The sequence below is a fragment of the Antechinus flavipes genome, chromosome 3 (genome assembly GCF_016432865.1).
Source record: "Antechinus flavipes isolate AdamAnt ecotype Samford, QLD, Australia chromosome 3, AdamAnt_v2, whole genome shotgun sequence".
Taxonomy (NCBI): domain Eukaryota; kingdom Metazoa; phylum Chordata; class Mammalia; order Dasyuromorphia; family Dasyuridae; genus Antechinus; species Antechinus flavipes.
The window spans coordinates 380014363-380039169 of record NC_067400.1 but is presented as its reverse complement, the minus strand read 5'-3'; the positions used below and the strand labels follow the sequence as shown (position 1 = coordinate 380039169).

The 24807-nt window shown below is 35.2% G+C and overlaps 1 protein-coding gene and 1 pseudogene across 2 annotated transcripts in view; both read right to left on the bottom strand.

The window, feature by feature from the left end:
* LOC127554392 (uncharacterized) overlaps positions 1-24807 on the bottom strand; it is an 804883-nt gene that overhangs the window by 108386 nt on the left and 671690 nt on the right. The window lies entirely within an intron of this gene.
* On the bottom strand, positions 22401-23294 carry LOC127553417 (proline-rich nuclear receptor coactivator 2-like; annotated as a pseudogene).

Sequence of the window (24807 nt, the reverse complement as noted above, 5' to 3'; positions counted from 1 at the left end):
ACATTTTAAGGGGAGAAACTGCTTTAAACTCCTGTGCCAGCATTCAAAAGAATCTCAAGAGGTTTTGAGAGTGAACTGGCTTTATCCAATGTTGTTGAAAAAGTTACTCAAAAACCCTTGGAAATATCAGTTTTTGCCACAAAAGAGGCACCCACAGTAGTCCTTCATTAAGGAGACCATGTGATAGAGTGGGTGAACCTTCCAGCACAACCGGAACAAAGCCTTACTCCTTATCCTTACCCCGTGCTTGTGGCTAGAATTTTATTAAATGCCATTAAGCTAGTAGTACAATTATCTGGGATAAGACCTGACAAGATATACATCTTTTATACCAATCCACAAATTAATGTATGCTGTGAAACCATCCCAGAGTGGCAAATTTTATTGGCCACAGCTCCAAATCAAATCTTCCAATGTCTGCGTTATCAATCATTCATTCTCTCTCTCATAATCTGACCTAATACCTTATAATTGCTAAGCCCAGTAGAAATACTTTTTTTGGATGTGTTGAATAAAAATGTCAGTGGCATAAACATGTAGCAAATATAATACATGCATACAAGTCAAGAAGAAAAACCACAGATTTTATGCCATACTTTGTAGTGTTTGGTGTATGAACCAGACTTACCTATTAACTTGTCCTTTAAAATTCAGAGGTTTATTTTGAAAAAAATATCTACTCCATAACAAATTCTTCAGAAAAAGCATAGCTTGCCAGCTTATAGCATAGTCCCAGAAGCTCTATAAAGACAATTCATCAAAAATTTTTGTCACAGGAAACATAAGCGGACTTCCTGGGAAGCAGGAAGAAAGAAATGACAGGTGACTGATTAATGTGCTTTTTGGAGTGATTACAAGTGGATTGGCATGTAGGAACATTGTTGATGTTGATAGTAGTGTTAGTAAAGCAATTTGATCTTAATTACCATTCTTCATCAGTGACCCATATCAACTATTTTTGCCCAAGTAGCTATGTTAATCTGACTTTTGGGGCCATTTCTTATTCCATTGCTCATCAGATAAGCTTAGGATTTTGTGTGGTGATAGGCTCCTTCCCATGCTCATGAGTTGAGTGCCAGTTATGTTAAACAAGGTAGATATAGAGAAGGCTAATCTAGAAAATGAGGGGAATGAGGTTTGGGGACAGAGGAAGCAAGGAGTAAATGGATGAATTCTGCAGTCTGTCAACTTTACAATGTGTTCATATTTCATGGAAATTGCTAGAAAGAAAAGAAGGAAAGATTCATCACATAAGTGAATTTTTAGAAGCAACAATGGCTTAGGTATCAGTACTAGGTTTTTGGTGGGACTTCTTCTTTCCCTCTTTTTCCAAATAGAATACGTAATATTACAACTATATTGTTCTTTGAATATTTGGTAGAATTCACTTGTAAATTCATTTGGCCCTGAAGATTTTTTCGTGCAGAATTCATTTGGTGACATGTTTAATTTCTTTTTCAAAAATGGGACTATTTAGTAATTTATTTACTCCTCAGTTAATCTTGGTAATTTATATTTTTGTCTATATTATATATATATATATATATATATATATATATATATATATATATATATATATATATATGAATAATTTGTAAGTATTCTTGCATTTCAGTTAAGATTGTCAGATGTATTGCCATATAGCATGGCAACATAGCTCCTAATTTTTATTTTAATTTCTTTTTCATTACAAATAAGTTCATACTATTCATTTTTTATCTTATTTAGTTTTTTTGTTTCCTTTTTTTTTATTAAATTAACTAAAATGTTATCCATTTTGAAGCTTGTACCCATAAAACCAAATCTTTGTTCTTATACAATTCAATAGTCTTCTTGGCTTTAATTTTATTAATCTATTAGTTGAGTTTAAAAGTTCTCCCTTGGCATTTTATTGGGGTTTTTAAATTTCTTTTTTTTCCTAGCTTTTCAGTTGCATGCCCAGTTTACTGATCACATCTTTAGTTTATTCATGCAACTATTTAGAGATAAGAAATTGTTTCTAAGAACTGCTTTGGCTGCATCTCATAGGTTTTAAATTTGTCACATTATTGTCATTCTTTTGGATGAACTTACGTATTGTTTCTGTGGATTTTTGTTTCATCCACTCATTCTCTAGAAGTAGATTATTTAATTTCTAATTTGATTTTAGCCTACCTTTCCCTGCCTTTTTGTTAAATATAATTGTTGTTGCATCATGATCTGAAAATAAAACCTTTACTATTTCTGCCTGTCTGCTTTTGATTGTGAGAATTTTATGCCCTAATCGTCAATTTTTGTATAGATGCCATGTTCTGTTGAGAACACAATGTATTCTTTTGTGTCTCTATTCAATTTTCTTCAGAGGTCTGTCGTATCTCTGTTTTCCATGAATCTATTAACTTCCCTAGTTCCTTTCTTTTTATTTTATGGTTAGACTTGTTGACTCTTAGAAGGGAAGGTTGAGGTCTCTCACTAATACAGTTTTGCTGTCTTATTTCTTCCTCTAACTGGCTTACTATCTTCTCTAGGAATTTGTATGCTCCACCATTTAGTGCATATAGTACTGATATTACTTCATTGTTTATGGTAGTTTTCATCAAGATAGGTTTTCCTTATCTTTTTTAATGAGATTTTTTTTTTTTTACTTTTGCTTTATCTGAGGTCAGAATTGCTTTTCTTCAGCTGCCACATAATAAATTCTGCTCCAGGCTTTTACTTTACTTTGTTTATATTTATATTTCAAATGTGTTTCTTGCAAACAACATATAATAGGATTCTATTTTGTAATCCACACACCCAACCTATTTTCTCCCTATATATTCTTTTGTTCTTTCTTTCCATCTTGTCCCTCCTTAGCACAGTGTTTTGTGAGATTTGATGGATTGGTTTGGGCACTGAATTGGGAAGCCATTTTGGCAGGTGAAATAAGATTTGCATTTCCTTCTGAGGTCCCAGAGACTCTTTTTATTCTTTTAACTTTTAAATGAAGTTGGATTTCCCTGGGCCTCTAAAGATTGCATTTGGAAAACAATGCCCAGCCCCAGGAACTACAAATGTCAGGAGAAAGAGTAAGTGGTAGGACTTCCAGTTCTTGTCTGACAGGGTCTGAAACTTAGCCTTCAGATGATCTCAAGGGACTGCAAATTGACAGCAAAGCTTCAAGCCTGCTTCCATATCCCATGTATCAGTTAGGTCCCATAGGAATATTATATATAGAACTAGATCACTCTCTGTAGAAGATAAATAGTATGAAAAGGGAGAGGGGGGCATTACAAATAATGAAACAACGCTTTCCACATCAGATATCATACATTCTCTGCTCCATCACTGTACTCAGGGATAATTTTCTAAGCCAATTCTGTCTTTATTTGGGATAAGACAAAAGGAAAGTGGTACAAGAGTTGCAAGAGTTGTGGAGTAATTGGGACAAAGAGTGGAATATTGTGTCAACTGCATACTACGATATCTGAGATTTCATAATTATCTGATTGAAAATCTCCCTGACAATTCTTATAGAATCAGAGTCTCTCATCTTTCTTTGCTACAATCAAGGCCTAGAGAAGTCAATCAGTCAGTTCCAGGGAGGGCATGAATGTATAAATGGGTTGAAAGTAGTCATGATAAGAGGACTTGTTCCAATTTTCACTTTCACCAAGGGAGAAATGTGGAGAAGGACTTCTTAAATGTTTTCCCCTCGCACAGCCCCCTTTTCATCAGAACATTTTCCCTCATCCTGGTTTATATAATATAAAGTTTTCTACAATTGAAACAGATAACAAATCATAATTTTGTGACCCCCTCATTCTATTGCAGAACTTCATATGGGATCATGACCTGTACTTAAGAAATTTTGATGGTAGAGTGAGTTTTGATCTTCCTATAAAGTTTTCTACAATTGAAACAGATAACAAATCATAATTTTGTGACCCCCTCATTCTATTGCAGAACTTCATATGGGATCATGACCTGTACTTAAGAAATTTTGATGGTAGAGTGAGTTTTGATCTTCCAAAGTTCAATGTGTGTATCTTTTTGCCTCTATGGGCAGCTTAGGTAGTTCAATGGATAGAGCATTAGACCTGGAGTCAGATGTCCTTATTTTCTGACCTTGGACATTTCCTGATGTGTGACTTTAGGCAATTTATTTAAGCCTGTTTGCCTCAGTTTCCTTATCTGTCCAATGAGTGGGAGAAAGACATGACAAAACCACTCCAGTCCCTTTTGCCAAGAAAACTCTAAATGGAGTCAGAAAGAGTTGGATCTGACTGAAAAAGGTCACTTTGCTGAGCTTACCTCATTTTCATCATGAAATAATCACTTCAATATTACTTTTTGACTCTTAATTATACTGAAATTTCTCAGCATCTTCCTTTTTTTTTTTTTTTTTTTGAAGCAGTCCCCTTTTATGGACATTTATCTAGATTTAAAAAAATTTGCCCTGTGTAAATTTTTTGTTCCATTTCTTTATTTTTATAATAGCTTTTTATTTTTCAAAATACATGTAAAGATACTTCAACTTCAATCCTTGAAAACCCTTGAAATTTTTCTCCTTCCTTCCTTCCTTTTCCCCACCTTCCTCTTGCCCTAGACAATAAGAAATCCCATATAAATTAAACATGTGCCATTCTTCTATACATATTTCCCACATATATCATGCTGCACAAGAAAAATCTGATCAAAGAGGAAAAACTGAGAAAGAAAATTTAAGCAAGTAGCAACAACAAAAGAAAGTGAAAATGTTATGTTTTTATCCACATTCAACCCCTAAATTCCTCTTTTGGATGTAGATGGCTCTATCCAGCACAAGTCTGTTGGAATTGATCTGAATCCCTTCATTGTTGAAAAGAACCAAATTCATCAGTTGATCACCATATAAGTTTTTTGTTGCTGTGTACAATGTTCTCTTGATTCTACTCACTTAGTGTTAATTTATTCACTGTAATTTTCTATGAAATAGGGTATGACATAGAAGACAGATTTTTCTGTTTTATTTTTTTTTAACTAACTTTAAATACTCGTTTCCATTTGTAATTCCGTAAACAATATCCTTGCTGCAATCATTGTTTCTCTCCTTTGAGGGTCACTTTGCTGAGCTTACCTCATTTTCATCAGGCCAGTCACATTCTCTGAAACCTGAAAGATGTTATTATTTTTCTTTCATTTTGAACATTTCTTTTTGCATTTTTCCCTTTTCTATAATGTTATATATGACATACACACATATACACATCGATATGTATGTATATATACATGCTTGTGTACAGATACATATATATATATATATATATGTGTATATATATATATATAGGTTTATCATAATGTCCTGGCTAGCTCTCTGGAGGGCCTCAAGATCAGTCAGAGACAGGATCAGTCAAAGTCCTTGGTCTTTTAGGAAAAGAAGTGAAGGAGGCAGCCGCTTGCCTTAATTAAATGGATTCTGAGAGAAAAACGCAGAGCTTACACAGCTGTTTGCCTCCTCTATGCCATCTTGTCCAGAAGTTGATTCTTTGAGAGTTGAAGCCCAGCCTGGAACTGACAAGGGTAACTGGTATGTAAATATATAAGTGTAAGGGGAAGAGCCTTTTAATTCCCTTTTATTTACCACTTTGGGGATTTCTCCTCATCTCCAAGCAATTACATTGGGACTGTTTGCACTGGGCACTGGCCTCTTGTGTTAAAAGGCCTGTATTCTCCCCAAGTGTAATCCCTTGAGGCTATCTCATTGCTTTTCTGGTGGTGGATCACACCAGAATTCTGCACTTCTAAAGCCTCTCTGGGTGTAACCAGAGCTACTATCATGCCCCATCTGTCTTTTGATTGATACCTTGGAGCTGGGCCCTGCCTCTCATTTCTCTGGGGCCATCTACATTCAGAGGCCCAGTGAAAGCCTCGGTTGCTCTTTGGACATGGGATTTGGGGTTTTTTCTCACCCTGTCTTGTCATTCTCATTCTCATGAGATGAGGAATGATCTCATTTCTTCTGTGTGAAATATCACACTCAGAATTGTACTTAACTCCATTCATATCTGATTCTTCCTGCTTTTCAATTATTTTAGCTGGCACCTCTCCATCCTGCCCTTTGTTTTTCTCCATTCTAACACTTAAATAATTTCTTATAGGCAGGTTTATTAAATTCTATCTGTAAAGTATATTTTTAGAAATTGACTTTGGATGAGAACTGTAATATTAAACTAGTTGCTCTTGGACTAATTTCCACTCATTTAGATCCAATTGCCTAATGAGATATTTTGAGCATTGACAATGCTGTGTTTTCTTTTTTTTCTGTATTGCAATCTTTCAACAGTCAAATCCTTGACACATAAGAAGAAATTTGTGTGATCAGATATTTTGAACATTTACCAATTGAAGATGACAGAGATAGCTCGACAAATTTTTATTTTGTAATGGTCTCCGTCTTTGGTTCCAAATTCTTCCTCTAAGCATTATTCTGCTCAATAAACTATTCTTTGATGTCTTAATTTTCAGGTGCTATGCCTCTTTATGTGTAATTCACTACCTCTTGGCCTTGCCCAACTTGGTTACTTTTTGTAGGATGGAGGTGACATTTCTTGAGCAAAGCCTGCCAGATTCTTTTACAGTTCGAGCCCAATCTGGAATTGACAAGGGTAACTGGTATGTTACTATATACGTGTAAGCGGAAGAGCCTTCTAATTCATTTCTATGTACCACTTTTGGGATTTCTCCTCATCCCCTGTCAGTTACATTGGAACTGTTTGCAATGGGCACTGGCCTGTTGTGTTAAAAGGCCTGTATTCTCCCCAAGTGTAACCCCTTGTGGCTATCTCATTGCTTTTCTGGTGGTGGATCACACCAGAATTCTGAACTTCTAAAGCCTCTCTGGGTGTAACCTGAGCTGCTATCATGCCCCATCCGTCTTTTGATTGATACCTTGGAGCTGGGCCCTGCCTCTCATTTCTCTGGGGCCATCTACATTCAGAGGCCCAGTGAAAGCCTCGGTTGCCCTTTGGACATGGGATTTGGGGTTTTCTCTCACCCTGTCTTGTCATTCTAATTCTCATGAGATGAGGAATGATCTAATTTCTCCTGCTGTTAAATATCACACTCAGAATTGTATTTAACTCCATTCATATCTGATTCTTCCTGCTTTTCAACTATTTTAGTTGGCATGTCTCCTTCCTGCCCTTTGTTTTTCTTCATTTTAAAACTTAAATAATTTCTTATAGCCAGGTATATTGAATTGAATCTATAAAGTATATTTTTAGAAATTGAGTTTCAAAGAGAACTGTTCAACTAGTTGCTCTTCCACTAACTTCCACTCATTTAGATCCAATTGCCTAATCAGATATTTTGAGCATTCAAAATGCTGGGGGTTTTTTTTGAATCTGTATGGCAGGCTTTGAACAGTAAAAATATTGCCACACAAGAAGAAATAAATAAATTGCCTGATCAGATATTTTGAGCATTCAATATACTATATATTTTTTTAATCTGTATGGCAATCCTTCAATAGTAAAAACTGCCACATTTGAAGAAATGAGAAAATTGCCTGATCAGATATTTTGAGCATTCCAAATGCTCTGGTTTTTTTTTTTTATCTGTTTGGCTGCCCTTCAACAGTAAAACCATTGCCACCAAAGAGGAAATAAGAATATTGCCTCATCAGATATTTTGAGCATTCAAAATGTTCTGGTTTTTGTTTTGGTTTGGTTTGGTTTGGTTTTTTCATCTGTATGGTAGTCTTTCAACAGTAAAAAATATTGTAGTATTCACTGGATTGCTCTCCCACTAACTTCCACTCATTTGTATCCGATTGTTTAACAGGTATTGTAAGCATCCAAAATGCTTTTTTTTCTTTTCTGTATAGCAGTCCTTCAACAGTAAAAACATTCACAAATAAAAATAAGAATATTGCCTGATCAGATATTCTGAGCATTCAAAGTGCTGTTTTTATTTTCTGTATTGCAATCTTTCAACAGTCAAATCCTTGACCCATAAGAAGTAAGAAAATTGTTTGATCAGCTATTTTGAACATTTACCAATTGAAGATGACATAGTTTGACAATTTTTTTTTGGTAATGCTCTCTGTCTTTGGTTCTAAATTCTTCTGCTAGCCATCAGTCTGATCAATAAACTATTCTTTGATGTCTTACTTTGCAGGTGGTATGCCTCTTTATGAGTAATTCACTTACCTCTTTGCCTGGCACAACAACATTCTTTGGATGGAGGCAAAAACTCTTCAGGAAGGCCTTCCAGGTCTTTGTACAATTGAAAGCCTGCCTGGTAGGCCTTGACTCTTTCTAAGTTTCCTAATAAAGAAAAGCTTATGAAAGTAAAAAGAACCCTATAAAGAATAAAGAGAACTTTGTTATTAAATGGGTTGGGGTCATATTCATTCACAGAGATGTCTCTAGAATTTTCCTTAAATTCACTGAGTTTAGTTCAGGACATTATTACTGTTGCTGTCACATATAGAATTTCTTCAGCTAGTCTCAACAAGCCCGATTGTTCAGGCATCTCCAAGGTTTTGGAATGACAACATTACCAAAAAGTCTATTTACAAGTAGCTTCCCTGTTTTTTCATGTTTGTAGTCTACATTCCATTTAGTTTATTCTCATTAAAGTGATGGCAGTACCAATTTCCGTAATTTTTATACTTTGATTAGGAAGTTATTACACTAAGAAAATTGCCTGATGAGATATTTTGAACACTCAAAATGCTATATTTTTTTTTCATCTGTATGGCAATATTTCAACAGCAAAAACATGGCCCCAAAAGAAGAAATGATAATATGGTTGGATCAGATATTTTGAGCATTTGAAATGCTGGTTTTCTTATCTGTATATCAGTGCTTCAACAGGAAAAGCATTCACAAAAAAAGAAGACATAAATATATCCCCTGATCAGATATTTTGAGCATTCCAAATGCTCTGTTGCTTTTTTTCAATCTGTACGGCCATGTTTCAACAAAACATTGCCAGACAAAAAGAAATAAGAAAAATGACTGATCACATATTCTGAGCATTCAAAGTGATGTTGTTTTTGTTTTTGTTTTTTCCTGTATTGCACTCTTTCAACAGTCAAATCCTTGACACATAAGAAGAAGTAAGAAGATTGTGTGATCAGATATTTTGAACATTTACCAATTGAAGATGACAGAGATAGCTCGACAAATTTTTATTTTGTAATGCTCTCCGTCTTTGGTTCTAAATTCTTCCTCTAAGCATCCTTCTGCTCAATAAACTATTCTTTGATGTCTTAATTTTCAGGTGCTGTGCCTCTTTATGTGTAATTCACTACCTCTTGGCCTTGCCCAACTTTGTTACTTTTTGTAGGATGGAGGTGACATGTCTTGAGCAAAGCCTACCAGATTCTTTTACAATTGGAGCCCAACCTGGAATTGACAAAGGTAACTGGTATGTTGCTATATAGGTGTAAACGGGAGAGCCTTCTAATTCCTATGTACCACTTTTGGGATTTCTCCTCATCCCCTGGCAGTTACATTGGAACTGTTTGCAATGGGCACTGGCCTGTTGTGTTAAAAGGCCTGTATTCTCCCCAACTGTAATCCCTTGAGGCTATCTCATTACTTTTCTGGTGGTGGATCCCACCAGAATTCTGCACTTCTAAAGCCTCTCTGGGTGTAACCAGAGCTACTATCATGCCCCATCTGTCTTTTGATTGATACCTTGGAGCTGGGCCCTGCCTCTCATTTCTCTGGGGCCATATACATTCAAAGGCCCTGTGAAAGCCTCAGTTGCCCTTTGGACATGGGGTTTGGGGTTTTTTCTCACCCTGTCTTGTCATTCTCATTCTCTTGAGATGAGGAATGATCTCATTTCTCCTGCTGTGAAATATCACACTCAGAATTGTACTTAACTCCATTAATATCTGATTCTTCCTGCTTTTCAATTATTTTAGCTGGCACCTCTCCATCCTGCCCTTTGTTTTTCTCCATTCTAACACTTCAATGTTATTCAATTGTTATTCAATAATAATTTCTTATAGACAGGTTTATTAAATTGTATCTGTAAAGTATATTTTTAGAAATTGACTTTGGATGAGAACTGTAATATTAAACTAGTTGCTCACGGACTAATTTCCACTCATTTAGATCCAATTGCCTAATGAGATATTTTGAGCATTCAAAATACTGTGTTTTCTTTTTTTTCTGTATTGCAATCTTTCAACAGTCAAATCCTTGACACATAAGAAGTAAGAAATTTGTGTGATCAGATATTTTGAACATTTACCAATTGAAGATGACAGAGATAGTTTGAGAAATTTTTATTTTGCAATGCTCTCTGTCTTTGATACTAAATTCTTCCTCTATGCATCATTCTGCTCAATAAACTATTCTTTGATGTCTTAATTTTCAGGTGCTATGCCTCTTTATGTGTAATTCACTACCTCTTGGCCTGGCTCAACTTTGTTACTTTTTGTACGATGGAGGTGACATTTCTTGAGCAAAGCCTGCCAGATTCTTTTGCAGTTGAAGCCCAACCTCGAACTGACAAGGGTAACTGGTAGGTTACTATATAGGTGTAAGGGGGAGGGCTTTCTAATTCCCTTCTAATCCCACTTTGGGGATTTCTCCTCATCCTGTGGCAATTACATTGGAACTGTTTGAAATGCGCATTGTCCTGTTGTGTTAAAAGGCCTGTATTCTCCCCAAGTGTAATCCCTTGAGGCTATCTCATTGCTTTTCTGGTGGTGGATCCCACCAGAATTCTTAACTCTTAAAACCTCTCTGGGTGTAACCTGAGCTGCTATCATGCCCCATCTGTCTTTTGATTGATACCTTGGAGCTGGGCCCTGTCTCTCATTTCTCTGGGACCATCTACATTCAGAGGCCCAGTGAAAGCCTCGGTTGCCCTTTGGACATGGGATTTGGGGTTTTCTCTCACCCTGTCTTGTCATTCTCATTCTCATGAGATGAGGAATGATCTAATTTCTCCTGCTGTGTAATATCACACTCAGAATTTTACTTAACTCCATTCATATCTGATTCTTTCTGCTTTTCAATTATTTTAGCTGGCACCTCTCCATCCTGCCCTTTGTTTTTCTCCATTCTAACACTTAAATAATTTCTTATAGGCAGGTTTATTAAATTGTATCTGTAAAGTATATTTTTAGAAATTGACTTTGGATGAGAACTGTTCAACTAGTTGCTCTCCCACTAACTTCCACTCATTTAGATCCAGTTGCCTAATGAGATATTTTGAGCATTCAAAATATTGTGTGTGTTTTTTTTTTAATCTGTATGGCAGGCTTTGAACAGGAAAAATATTGCCACACAAGAAGAAATAAGAAAATTGCCTGATCAGATATTTTGAGCATTCAATATAGCCTATTTTTTTTTAATCTGTATGTTAATTCTTCAACAGTAAAAACATTGCCACACTTGAAGAAATGAGAAAATTGCCTGATTAGATATTTTGAGCATTCAAAATGCTCTGTTTTTTTATCTGTATGGCTCCCCTACAACAGTAAAACCATTGTCACCAAAGAAGAAATAAGAATATTGCCTAATCAGATATTTTCAGCATTGAAAATGTTCCGTGTTTTTATCTGTATTGCCACCCTTCAATAGTAAAAACATTGCAAAAAAAGAAGAAATAAGAATATTGCCTAATCAGATATTTCAAGCATTCAAAATCTTCTGTTTTTGTTTTGTTTTGTTTTGCTTTGTTTTTTTCATCTGTATGGTAGCCTTTCAACAGTAAAAAATATTGTATTATTCACTAGGTTTCTCTCCCACTAACTTCACTCCTTTGGATCCAATTGCCTAAACAGATATTTTGAGCATTCAATATATCCTAGTATTTTTTTTAATGTGTATGGCAATCCTTCAACAGTAAAAATATTGCCACACTTGAAAATTGCCTGATCAGATATTTTGATCATTCAAAATGCTCTTTTTTTTTTGTCTGTATGGCAGTCTTTCAACAGTCAAAACTTTGACTCATAAGAAGTAAGAAAATTGTCTCATCAGATATTTTGAACATTGTGTGTAATTCACTTACATCTTTGCCTGGCCCAACTTTGTTACTTTTTATAGGATGGAGGTGACATTTCCTGAGCAAAGCCTGCCAGATTCTTTTGCAGTTGAAGCCCAGCCTGGAACTGACAAGGGTAACTGGTATGTTACTATATAGGTGTAAGGGGGAGAAGCCTTCTAATTCCCTCCTATTTACCACTTTCGGGATTTCTCCTCATCCCCTGGCAATTACATTGAAATTGTTTGCACTGGGCACTGGCCTATTGTGTTAAATGGCCTGTATTCTCCTCAAGTGTAATCCCTTGAGGCTATATCATTGCTTTTCTGGCAGTGGATCACACCAGAATTCTGAACTTCTAAAGCCTCTCTGGGTGTAACCTGAGCTGCTATCATGCCCCATCTGTCTTTTGATTGATACCTTGGAGCTGGGCCCTGCTTCTAATTTTTCTGGGGCCATCTACATTCAGGAGCCCAGTGAAAGTCTCGGTTGCCCTTTGGACATGGGGTTTGGGGTTTTCTCTCATCATGTCTTGTCATTCTCATTCTCCTGAGATGAGGAATGATGTAATTTCTCCTGCTGTGAAGTATCACACTCAGAATTGTACTTAAATCCATTTATATCTAATTCTTCCTGCTTTTCAACTAGTTTAGTTGGCACGTCTCCTTCCTGCCCTTTGTTTTTCTTCATTTTAAAACTTAAATAATTTCTTATAGCCAGGTATATTGAATTGAATGTATAAAGTATATTTTTAGAAATTGAATTTGGATGAGAACTGTTCAACTAGTTACTCTTCCTCTAACTTCCACTCATTTAGATCCAATTGCCTAATCAGATATTTTGAGCATTCAAAATGCTCTTTTTTTTTTCTGTATGACAGTCTTTCAACGGTCAAAACATTGACACATAAGAAGTAAGAAAATTGTCTGATCAGATATTTTTAACATTGTGTGTAATTCACTTACGTCTTTGTCCTGGCCCAACTTTTTGTAGGATGGAGGTGACGTTTCTTGAGCAAAGCCTGCCAGATTCTTTTGCAGGTGAAGCCCAGTCTGGAACTGACAAGGGTAACTGGTATGTTACTATATAGGTGTAAGGGGGAGAGGCTTCTAATTCCCTTCTATTTACTACTTTGGGGATTTCTCCTCATCTCCAGGCAATTACATTGGGTCAGTGCACATTGGCATTGGCCTCTTGTGTTAAAGGGCCTGTATTCTCCCCAAGTGTAATCCCTTGTGGCTATCTCATTGCTTTTCTGGTGGTGGATCACACCAGAATTCTGAACTCTTAAAGCCTCTCCATGTGTAACCTGAGCTGTTATCATGCCCCATCTGTCTTTTGATTGATACCTTGGAGCTGGGCCCTGCCTCTCATTTCTCTAGGGCCATCTACATTCAGAGGCCCAGTGAAAGCCTCAGTTGCCCTTTGGAGATGGGATTTGGGGTTTTCTCTCACCCTGTCTTGTCATTCTCATTCTCATGAGATGAAGAATGATCTAATTTCTCCTGCTGTGAAATATCACACTCAGAGTTGTACTTAACTCCATTTATATCTGATTCTTCCTGCTTTTCAACTAGTTTAGTTGGCATGTCTCCTTCCTGCACTTTGTTTTTATTCATTTTAAAACTTAAATAATTTCTTATAGTCAGGTATATTGAATTGAATCTATAAAGTATATTTTTAGAAATTGAATTTGAATGAGAACTGTTCAACTAGTTGCTCTTCCACTAACTTCCAACTATTTAGATCCAATTGCCTAATCAGATATTTTGAGCAATCAAAATGCTGTGTATTTTTTTTTTAATCTTTATGGCAGGCTTTGAACAGCAAAAATATTGCCACACAAGAAGAAATAAGTAAATTGCCTGATCAGATATTTTGAGCATTCAATATACTCTATTTTTTTTAATCATACAGATTATATATATATATATATATATATATATATATATATATATTATATATATATATATAATCCTTAAATAGTAAAAACATTGCCACACTTGAAGAAATGAGAAAATTGCCTGATCAGATATTTTGAGCATTCCAAATGCTCTGTTTTTTTTATGTGTCTTGCCACCCTTCAGCAGTAAAAACATTGCCACCAAAGAAGAAATAAGAATATTGCCTCATCAGATATTTTCAGCATTGAAAATGTTCTGTTTTTTTAATCTGTATTGTCACCCTTCAACAGTAAAACATTGCCCAAAAAGTAGAAATAAGAATATTGCCTAATCAGATAATTTGAGCATTCAAAATGTTCTGGTTTTTGTTGTTGTTGTTGTTTGTTTGTTTTGTTTTAGTTTGGTTTGGTTTTTTCATCTGTATGGTAGTCTTTCAACAGTAAAAAATATTATAGTATTCACAAGGTTGCTCTCCCACTAACTTCCACTCATTTGGGTCTGATTGCTTAAACAGATATTGTCAGCATTCAAAATGCTCTTTTTCTTTTCTGTATAGCAGTCCTTCAACAGTAAAAACATTCACAAATAAAAATAAGAAAATTGCCTGATCAGATATTCTGAGCATTCAAAGTGCTGTTTTTATTTTCTGTATTGCAATCTTTCAACAGTCAAATCCTTGACGCATAAGAAGTAAGAAAATTGTCTGATCAGCTATTTTGAACATTTACCAATTGAAGATGACATAGTTTGACAATTTTTTTTTTGGTAATGCTCTCTGTCTTTGGTTCTAAATTCCTCTGCTAGCCATCAGGATCAATAAACTATTCTTTGATGTCTTACTTTGCAGGCGGTATGCCTCTTTATGAGTAATTCACTTACCTCTTCGCCTGGCACAACAACATTCTTTGGATGGAAGCAAAAACTCTTCAGGAAGGCCTTCCAGGTCTTTGTACAGTTGAAAGCCTGCCTGGTAGGCCTTGACTCTTTCTGAGTTTCCTAATAAAGAAAAGCTTATGAAAGTAAAAAGAACCCTATAAAGAATAAAGAGAACTTTATTATTAAATGGATGGGGTTCATATTCATTCACAGAGATGTCTCTAGAATTTTCCTTAAATTCACTGAGTTTAGTTCAGGACATTATTACTGTTGCTGTCACATATAGAATTTCTTCAGCTAGTCTCAACAAGCCCGATTGCTCAGGCATCTCCAAGGTTTTGGAATGACACAACATTACCAAAAAGGCTATTTACAAGTAGCTTCCCTTTTTTTCATGTTTGTAGTCTACATTCCATTTAGTTTATTCTCATTAAAGTGATGGCAGTACTGATTTCTGTAACTTTTATACTATGATTAGGAAGGTATTACACTAAGAAAATTGCCTGATGAGATACTTTGAGCACTCGAAATACTCTATTTTTTTTTCATCTGTATGGCAATACTTCAACGGCAAAAACATGGCCCCAAAAGAAGAAATGATAGTATGGTTGGATCAGATATTTTGAGCATTTGAAGTGCTTGTTTTCTTATCTGTATAGCAGTCCTTCAACAGGAAAAACATTCACAAAAAAGAAGACATAAGGAAATCTCCTGATCAAATATTTTGAGCATTCAAAATTCTCTGTTACTTTTTTTTCAATCTGTACGGCCGTGTTTCAACAAAACATTGCCAGACAAGAAGAAATAAGAAAAATGCCTGATCACATATTCTGAGCATTCAAAGTGATGTTGTTTTTGTTTTTGTTTTTTCCTGTATTGCACTCTTTCAACAGTCAAATCCTTGATACATAAGAAGAAAAAAATGGTGTGATCAGATATTTTGAACATTTACCAATTGAAGATGACAGAGATAGCTTGACAAATTTTTATTTTGTAATGGTCTCCGTCTTTGGTTCAAAATTCTTTCTCTAAGCATTATTCTGCTCAATAAGCTATTCTTTGATGTCTTAATTTTCAGGTGCTATGCCTCTTTATGTGTAATTCACTACCTCTTGGCCTTGCCCAACTTTGTTACTTTTTGTAGGATGGAGGTGACATTTCTTGAGCAAAGCCTGCCAGATTCTTTTACAGTTCGAGCCCAATCTGGAATTGACAAGGGTAACTGGTATGTTACTATATACGTGTAAGTGGAAGAGCCTTCTAATTCATTTCTATGTACCACTTTTGGGATTTCTCCTCATCCCCTGGCAGTTACATTGGAACTGTTTGCAATGGGCACTGGCCTGTTGTGTTAAAAGGCCTGTATTCTCCCCAAGTGTAATCCCTTGAGGCTATCTCATTGTTTTTCTGGTGGTGGATCACACCAGAATTCTGAACTTTTAAAGTCTTTCTGGGTGTAACCTGAGCTGCTATCATGCCCCATCTGTCTTTTGATTGATACTTTGGAGCTGGGCCCTGCCTCTCATTTCTCTGGGGCCATCTACATTCAGAGGCCCAGTGAAATCCTCAGTTGCGCTTTGGAGATGGAATTTGGGGTTTTCTCTCACCCTGTCTTGTCATTCTCATTCTTATGAGATGAGGAATGATCTACTAATTTCTCTTGCTGTGAAATAGCACACTCAGAGTTGTACTTAACTCCATTCATATCTGATTCTTCCTGCTTTTCAACTATTTTAGTTGGCACTTCTCCTTCCTGCCCTTTGTTTTTTTTTTTTTTTCATCCTAACACTTAAATAATTACTTACAGCCAGGTATATTAAATTGTATCTATAAAGTATCTTTTTAGAAATTGAGTTTAGAAGGGAACTGTAGTATTCACCTAGTTGCTCTCCCATTAACTTCCACTCAGTTAGATCCAATTGCCTAATGAGATATTTTGAGCATTCAAAATATTGTGGTTTTTTTTTTTTTATCTGTATGGCAGGCTTTGAACAGTAAAAATATGGCCACACAAGAAGAAATAAGAAAATTGCCTGATCATATATTTTAAGCATTCAATATAGTCTATTATTTTTTTTAAAAATCTATATTGCAGTCCTTCAACAGTAAAAACATTGCCACACTTGAAGAAATGAGAAAATTGCCTGATCAGATATTTTGAGCATTCAAAATGCTCTGTTTTTTTATCTGTATGGCTGCCCTTCAACAGTAAAACCATTGCCACCAAAGAAGAAATAAGAATATTGCCTAATCAGATATTTTCAACATTGAAAATGTTCTGTGTTTTTATCTGTATGGCCACTCTTCAATAGTAAAAACATTCCCAAAAAAGAAGAAATTAGAATATTGCCTAATCAGATATTTTGAGCATTCAAAATGTTCTGTTTTTGTTTTCTTTTCTTTTTGTTTTGTTTTGTTTTGTTTTTTTCATCTGTATGGTAGTCTTTCAACAGTAAAAAATATTGTATTATTCACTAGGTTGCTCTCCCACTAACTTCATTCCTTTGGATCAAATTGCCTAAACAGATATTTTGATCAATCAATATATTCTAGTATTTTTTTTTTAATCTGTATGGCAATTCTTCAACAGTAAATACATTGCCACACTTGAAAATTGCCTGATCAGATATTTTGAGCATTCAAAATGCTCTTTTTTTTTTTTGTCTGTATGGCAGTCTTTCAACAGTCAAATCTTTGACACATAAGAAGAAAGAAAATTGTCTGATAATATATTTTGAACATTGTGTGTAATTCACTTACCTCTTTGCCTGGCCCAACTTTGTTACTTTTTGTATGATTGAGGTGACATCCTTGAGCAAAGCCTGACAGATTTTTTTGCACTTGAATCCCAGACTGGAACTGACAAGGGTAACTGGTATCTTACTATTTAGGTATAAGGGGGAGAGCCTTCTAATTCCCCCCTATTTACCACTTTGGGGATTTCTCCTCATCCTCTGGCAATTACATTGAAATTGTGTGCACTGGGCACTGGTTTCTTGTGTTAAAAGGCCTGTATTCTCCCCAAGTGTAATCCCTTGAGGCTATCTCATTGCTTTTCTGGCAGTGGATCACACCAGAATTCTGCACTTCTAAAGCCTCTCTGGGTGTAACCTGAGCTGCTATCATGCCCCATTTGTCTTTTGATTGATACCTTGGAGCTGGGCCCTGCCTCTCATTTCTCTGGGGTCATCTACATTCAGAGGCTCAGTGAAAGCCTCGGTTGCCCTTTGGACATGGGATTTGGGGGTTTTCTCTCACCCTGTCTTGTCATTCTCATTCTCATGAGATGAGGAATGATCTAATTTCTCCTGCTGTGAAGTATCACACTCAGAATTGTACTTAACTTCATTTATATCTGATTCTTCCTGCTTTTCAAGTAGTTTAGTTAGCATGTCTCCTTCCTACACTTTGTTTTTCTTCATTTTAAAACTTAAATAATTTCTTATAGCCAGGTATATTGAATTGAATGTATAAAGTATATTTTTAGAAATTGAATTTGGATGAGAACTGTTCAACTAGTTGCTCTCCCACTAACTTCCACTCATTTAGATCCAATTGCCTAATCAGATATTTTGAGCATTCAAAATGCTGTTTTGTTTTGTTTTGTTTTGTTTTTTATATTTTCCTTCAGTAATCAGAATAGGTCTGTTTATTATAATTATTTACACTTTTATTCAATACATTAAATTATTTCTGTATCATTTTTAAATGAGTAAGTATGAATGATGCATATTCTAACTCCCCAATATTACAGTTTTATTGCCTATTTTTCAATTTTTTTCTTTTTTCTTTTCTTTTATTTCATTTTGATCAGATATTTTGAACATGCAAAATGCTTTGTTGTTTTTCTTTTTTTTTTTCTCTATGGCTGTGTTTCAACAATAATAACATTGCCACACGAGAAGAAATTAGAAAATTGACTGATAAGATATTTTGAGAATTCGAAATACTATTTTTTTATCAGTATGGCAATCCTTTAACAGTAAAAACTTTGCCACACAAGAAGAAATAAGAAAATTGCCTGATCAGATATTTTAAGCATTCAAAAAATTCTGTTTTTTTTTTTGTTTGTTTGTTTTGTTTTTTAACCTGTATGGCCATGCTTCAACAGTAAAAACATTCCCACAGAAGATAAATTAAGAAAATTGCTTCATCAGATATTTTGAGCTTTCAATGTGCTCTGTTTTTTTTTTTTTTTAATATATATGTATGGCAGTCCTTCAACAGTAAAAAGCATTGCCACACAAAAATAAGAAAATTGCCTGATCACGAGACTCACATGAACTGATGCTAAGTGAAACGAGCAGAACCAGGATATCATTATATACCTCAACAACGATAATGTTTGAGGATATATTCTGAGGGAAGTGGATCTCTTCAATAAAGAGAGTTCATTCAGATCAAAGATGGACAGAAGCAGCTATACCCAAAGAAAAACACTGGGAAATGAATATAAACTGCTTGCATTTTTCTTTTTCTACCCAGGTTATTTCTACCTTCTGAATTCAATTCTCTCTGTGCAACAAGAAAACTGTTCAGTTCTGCACACATATATTGTATCTAGAATATACTATAACCTATTCAACATGTAAAGCACTGCTTGCCATCTAGGGGAGGCAGGGGAGGGAGGGAGGGGAAAAATCGGAACAGAAGTGAATGCAAGGGATAATGCTGTTAAAAAAAATTACCCTGGCATGGGTTCTATCAATAAAAAGTTATTTTAAAAAATTGCCTAATCAGATATTTTGAATATTCAAAACACTATATTTTCTTTTTTTTTTCTTTTTTTTTTACTTATCTGTATGGCAGCCTTTGAACTGCAAAAACATTGCCGCACAAGAAGAAATTAGAAAATTACCTGATCAGATATTTTGACCGTACAAAAAACTGTTTGTTTTTTGATATGTAGTGCACATTTTTCAACAGTAAAAACATTGCCACAAAAGAATAAATAAGAAAATTCCATGATCAGATATTTTGAGCAGTCAAAATGATCTGGTTTTTTAAAATCCAATATCCAATATTCATCACTATTGGCAGGCCATTCTGAGAACCTCAGTTCATTTTTTAAAACTATATGATTAATTTTTTCATTTGATTTTATGATGTAACTCATTTTTGTATTTGCTAGTTTGTTTTATTTTAAAATAGGATAAAAGATAACTGTTGCAAAGCTATTCATGAGCTAAAATGAAATACAGATGATATATACAATGCTGAATATGATTATGTATATTAAGCCAAAAGTGGTCAGTATCACTGATGAATTTTTATGATTTGGGGATACAACAATGTATCCAGACCCACAAAGTAGACAGCTGTTTTGAGGTGTGCTTTGGAGCTTAAATGATAAACCTAATATTGAGATTGTTCTACAAGATGCTATTAATATCTTGGTGAGATGTATAGCACTTATTCACTAATAAAAATAATTCATACCTTGTATCTGTTGTGGAAATTACTTTAAGAGAAGACTAGGTTATTCAAAATTCCCTAGTAAATTAAAAAAAAAAAAAAACTTTTTGGACTATACCTGAAAGTGGATTCCTGTACTGACTTCTTTTGGGAGGTGGAGAAATTATTTTCAGTTTTGGTTCCACTTCATATACATTTATATGTATTTTTCCAAAGTTGATTGAAAAACAAATGTATTTGGCCATCTCTTCTTAAGGTATACTTTTCCTTGGAGAAAAATACAATGCAATCAATATGTCAATCAATTTTATAAAGCAAACTATGGAGAGAGCTGCCACTTCTTTTTTACAGTCATTTTCTTAGACAAGTTACTATTTTAAAATTCTATTTCTTTCCCCTTTACCCACTGTTGGGAATTTAAAAAGAAAATTGTTGTTCATAAGGATCCTAACTGCACAATTTTACAAATGCTTTTTTAAAAAGCTCATTTCATAATTGAATTCTGTTTGATGGGAAAAAGGCCAAAGGGAGCACCTTGTTTTCTGTTTGAGAAATGGCCCTTTGGTAAAAGACCATCATTTAATCAAAATCAATACCTTAGCCCCTTTTAATTGTTTTGTTTTGTTTTGTTTTTTTTTTAAAATAAAGTCTATTTTAATAGTATTCTTATCCAGACACCCCTTTACGTGTTCAATGTAAGATCATTATACTAAGCCTTAGCAGTTTTCACATTTCTGATTTATTTCCTAATTGCCCTAAATCATCTCTTGCAATACAATTCAGAACTGAATCAAACACGTGTAAGCATTAACAAGGAACTTAAAAAGCAAGCTTCTTAAAAAAAAAAAAAGAAAAAAAAGAAAAGAAAAGAAAAGTTGATCCCTTTAAAACTAGGTAGGCCATGTCTTAGTTCAGTCTGTGATCTATCTTACATTTAACAATTTTTAATTAAAAGTAAAATTAATTAAAAGGCCAGGAAATTTTTATGTATGCTACAAACTTTACATTTATTTAATATGACTCTCCCTTTTCCTAAGTCATTTACAACCTTACCCTATTTTGGGACTCTCATAGAGGTCCGCTATTTGAGGCCAGATGAATTTTGTCACTTTTTCAGTGCCTTGATGCATTTTGAAAGCTCTTAACAGTATATCAATATGTCAAACATTGAATAAAGATTCCAATATCTTTTAAGAAAATTTTTGGTACATTTTCCCGACCAAAAATATTACTACTACTTTTGTCTGTTCACATGTCCCTAAGGAAATGCCCCTATGCAATTCCCGACCTTGGAGCAACAAAGAATGAGTGTCCCTAGAATAATCAGACATATCTCCTCCACAAAAGCCAGTAATCACTAAGGGATGAGTCATGTAGCAGGGCAATGTCTTCTGCCCTACGAACTCTTGCTCCTTCCCTGTATGCCATCATCAATCATAAGTCCTTTTGATTTTGGTACCACCTTGTTGATTAGCATTCGCCTCCTTATCCAACCTTTATCTCATTCATGACCAAGGAAGGATTCCTATCAATCATCTATCCCAGAAGGTCACATTCTATATGACAGTTTGCCATTCCATTATGATTACAGTTACAATAGTTACAATAGTTTGCTATTAAATTAGAACTGCCTGATGTTCAACCAGTCCTTTAGCATAGCCAAAGTGAAAGCTAAATGATTTCAGCTTGTTTTCCGAAAATAATAAGGCTGCTGTTACCTCATGTTAAATATTCACTACACTACTGCTTTTGCCTATAAACAATTAATACTTAAATTTCTTTTTCTAAAAATAGCATATATATATATATATATATATATATATATATATATATATGTGTGTATATATATATATATATATATGCATCTTTATTTATACTATAGTATCATTTCCAAATCAAACCATTATTTCAAGTTCAAAATTGAAGAGCTGCCATTCAGTTAAGAAGAGCTGACATCAAGTCCAAACATTCCGAATAACTGATTTCAAACTGCTATCTAATACTGCCATCGCTCTCCTTAGTTACAGGACAATGAGTGGGCATGCAAGTGCACTAACACATAACACATAACACAAACACATAAAAATGTTGGAATTTTACATCAAATATTGCCCACTAGAATCAGCCAGCTGCTTTATATAGATGAAAGACATATTCCCTAGCCATATTTAGAAACAGATCCCAGCTCAGTCCTCTCAAATATCTGAAACCCTAAACATTTAAACAACACCAATCTGATACCTCACATCACAACTCAACTTGAAGTAAGATTTTCAGTTGAAAGGCCATTATCAGAAGGACTGAAAGAAACTGGAACCCAGTGGCTGGGAGGTTAAGGCACAACATTTGGTAGGCTCAGTAAATTTGGCTCAGGCAGTAGTTCTGATTAGTTTGTGATTTCAAAAATAAATTGGAGCTCACTAAGCTGGAATTGCAATTTTGATTATTTGGGAAAGGCCCATTCTTCCCCCCACTTTGGACAGTCTGCCACACAGTTGCAGATGAAAGATAAGAATGCCCTTTTCTTTGTGAACCATCTTCATCTGGGGACTTTGATCCTTCTTCTTTTGCCTATTAAGTTGCTGTTGTTTCTTCTTACTAACATTTCTAGATTGAGAAACTGGAATGTTAAATTTCTCTCCACCAGCCACCTCCAGCTTCTATGTTACCTTTCAGGCTACTGTGCAGACATTTCCATCACTTGTCTTCTCCCCTGCTGCCAGGTCCAGGAAGGCAAGTGTGGCTTTCTGCCAGATCTGTTCCTTAGTGTCTGACCTTTTCACGGGCTGATCTGCTGAGTTCAGCACTGGAGTCTCCCAGCTTGCGGGGAGAAATCCCAGAGTCGGAGTTCTTCGAGAAGTCGGTGGCCCCTGCTAAAGAAACAGTGAGCGGGCGGCGCGCACAGACCAGATCTCGCTGAACTAGACTCGAGACCAGAAAACGGGCTGCTCCTACCGTTTCCAGAACCTTCCTCGAGCTCCTCCTTCCCCTACCCCAAACAATGACTGAGCAGCCTCTTGATGAGCATGAATCAGTCCTGGTTAGAGCCAACTCAGATCTCAGAGAAAGAATATTTTGGAACCGTTCACCAGATCGTACTCTTTTTGGAAACAAGAAGCTGAGAATTACTAACCAGTACATGGACTTTACCTACTGACTGACTCATTGAAGGTGCTGCTCAAAGAAAGACACGCATGACTCTTCAAACATTATTCAAGTTTTAGACGGGATGTCGTTATACAGCACATCAGTGATAGGGATGTGACCTTGAAAAGTGAAAGAAGCTGGTGGAAAATCTCAAGTCACTCCTGAAATCACAATCATCTGGTATGGAAATCCTTGCAAAGGAATTTTGGTTGTTCTGAAAAAACAGAAGCAATTTAGAGGCAATTTCTTCATAATTCAAAGGAGCAAGAAGGGGAAAAAGCCTTCCAAATGTGGGTGGTATTGCTGAAAGACTGCTGCAAAGATGGGTATTGAAAAGAGCAGAGGAAGTGAGAAATGGATAATTTCTTAACATCTCAGATGGATGAAGGCTTTTTGGATGTAGGAGATCTGGAAGCTGATTAGCCTTGATATAGTTACAGCATAGCAGAGACCTATTGCTTTAGAGGTCAAAATTTTTGAGCAGATATCTGAATGTTTAGAACAGGTCTATAATAGAGACAAAATGCTTTGCAAAGTACTTTGTCATGTCAAAGCCTACAGGCTAGAAGTTTGCTGCATGAAGTGTAACTCTGACTATTATCCCCCTTCTGGGAAAAGCGAGAACCCAGAAACCATAGAACAGAGAAGGTGGAAATGGACTTGCAGAGCTATCAACTACTGCAAATACAGAATAGTATCAGAGCTCTTCAACCTGTATCTTCCTCCCTTCTGCTTCAAGTTGTGGCACCAAAACCTCTCTCTGAAGGGCAAGGATGATGATCCTATTTACCCTCATTGTTTTTTTTTTTAATTATATTTTATTATGAAAGCTTTTTGTTTTCAAAACATATGCATAAAAAATTTTCAACATTTACTCTTGCCAAATGTGTTCTAATATTTTTCCCTCCTTTCCCCTTACACCCTCCTGTGGATGGCAAGTAATTCAATATATGTTAAATATTTGAAATTCTTCTATATATATATATATATTCCCACTATCACCATGTTGCACAAGAAAAATCAGATCAAAAAGGAAAAAAAATTGAGAAAGAATACAAAATACAAACATCAACAAAAGTGAAAATGCTCTTGTGATTCACACTAAGTCCCTACAGTCTTATCTCTGTGTGCAGATGGCTTTCTTCATTACAAGATCTTTTCAACTGCCAAGGAATGAAAATCTGTATAGAAAATGCCCAAACCTGTAGATCCAAGTATAACCTTTCCAGACTAATGAATTAATATGTCCACATGGATCTCATCCTCTACACATCAAAATTACCTTCTCGAACCCCTGACATTCAGATTTATAGATAATTCTTCCTTCTCCCTTCCTTACAAACATTAGCATATCATTTACCAAATCTTGTCAGTTCCACCTCTTCCATATCTCCTTCATATTTATTCCTTTCTCTATTCATACAGCAATATTACACACTCTGCTTCTTGCTTTTATCACTACTTGTTTTCACTTTTTTTTTTCAATAGTGAAACAAAAACTTGACTG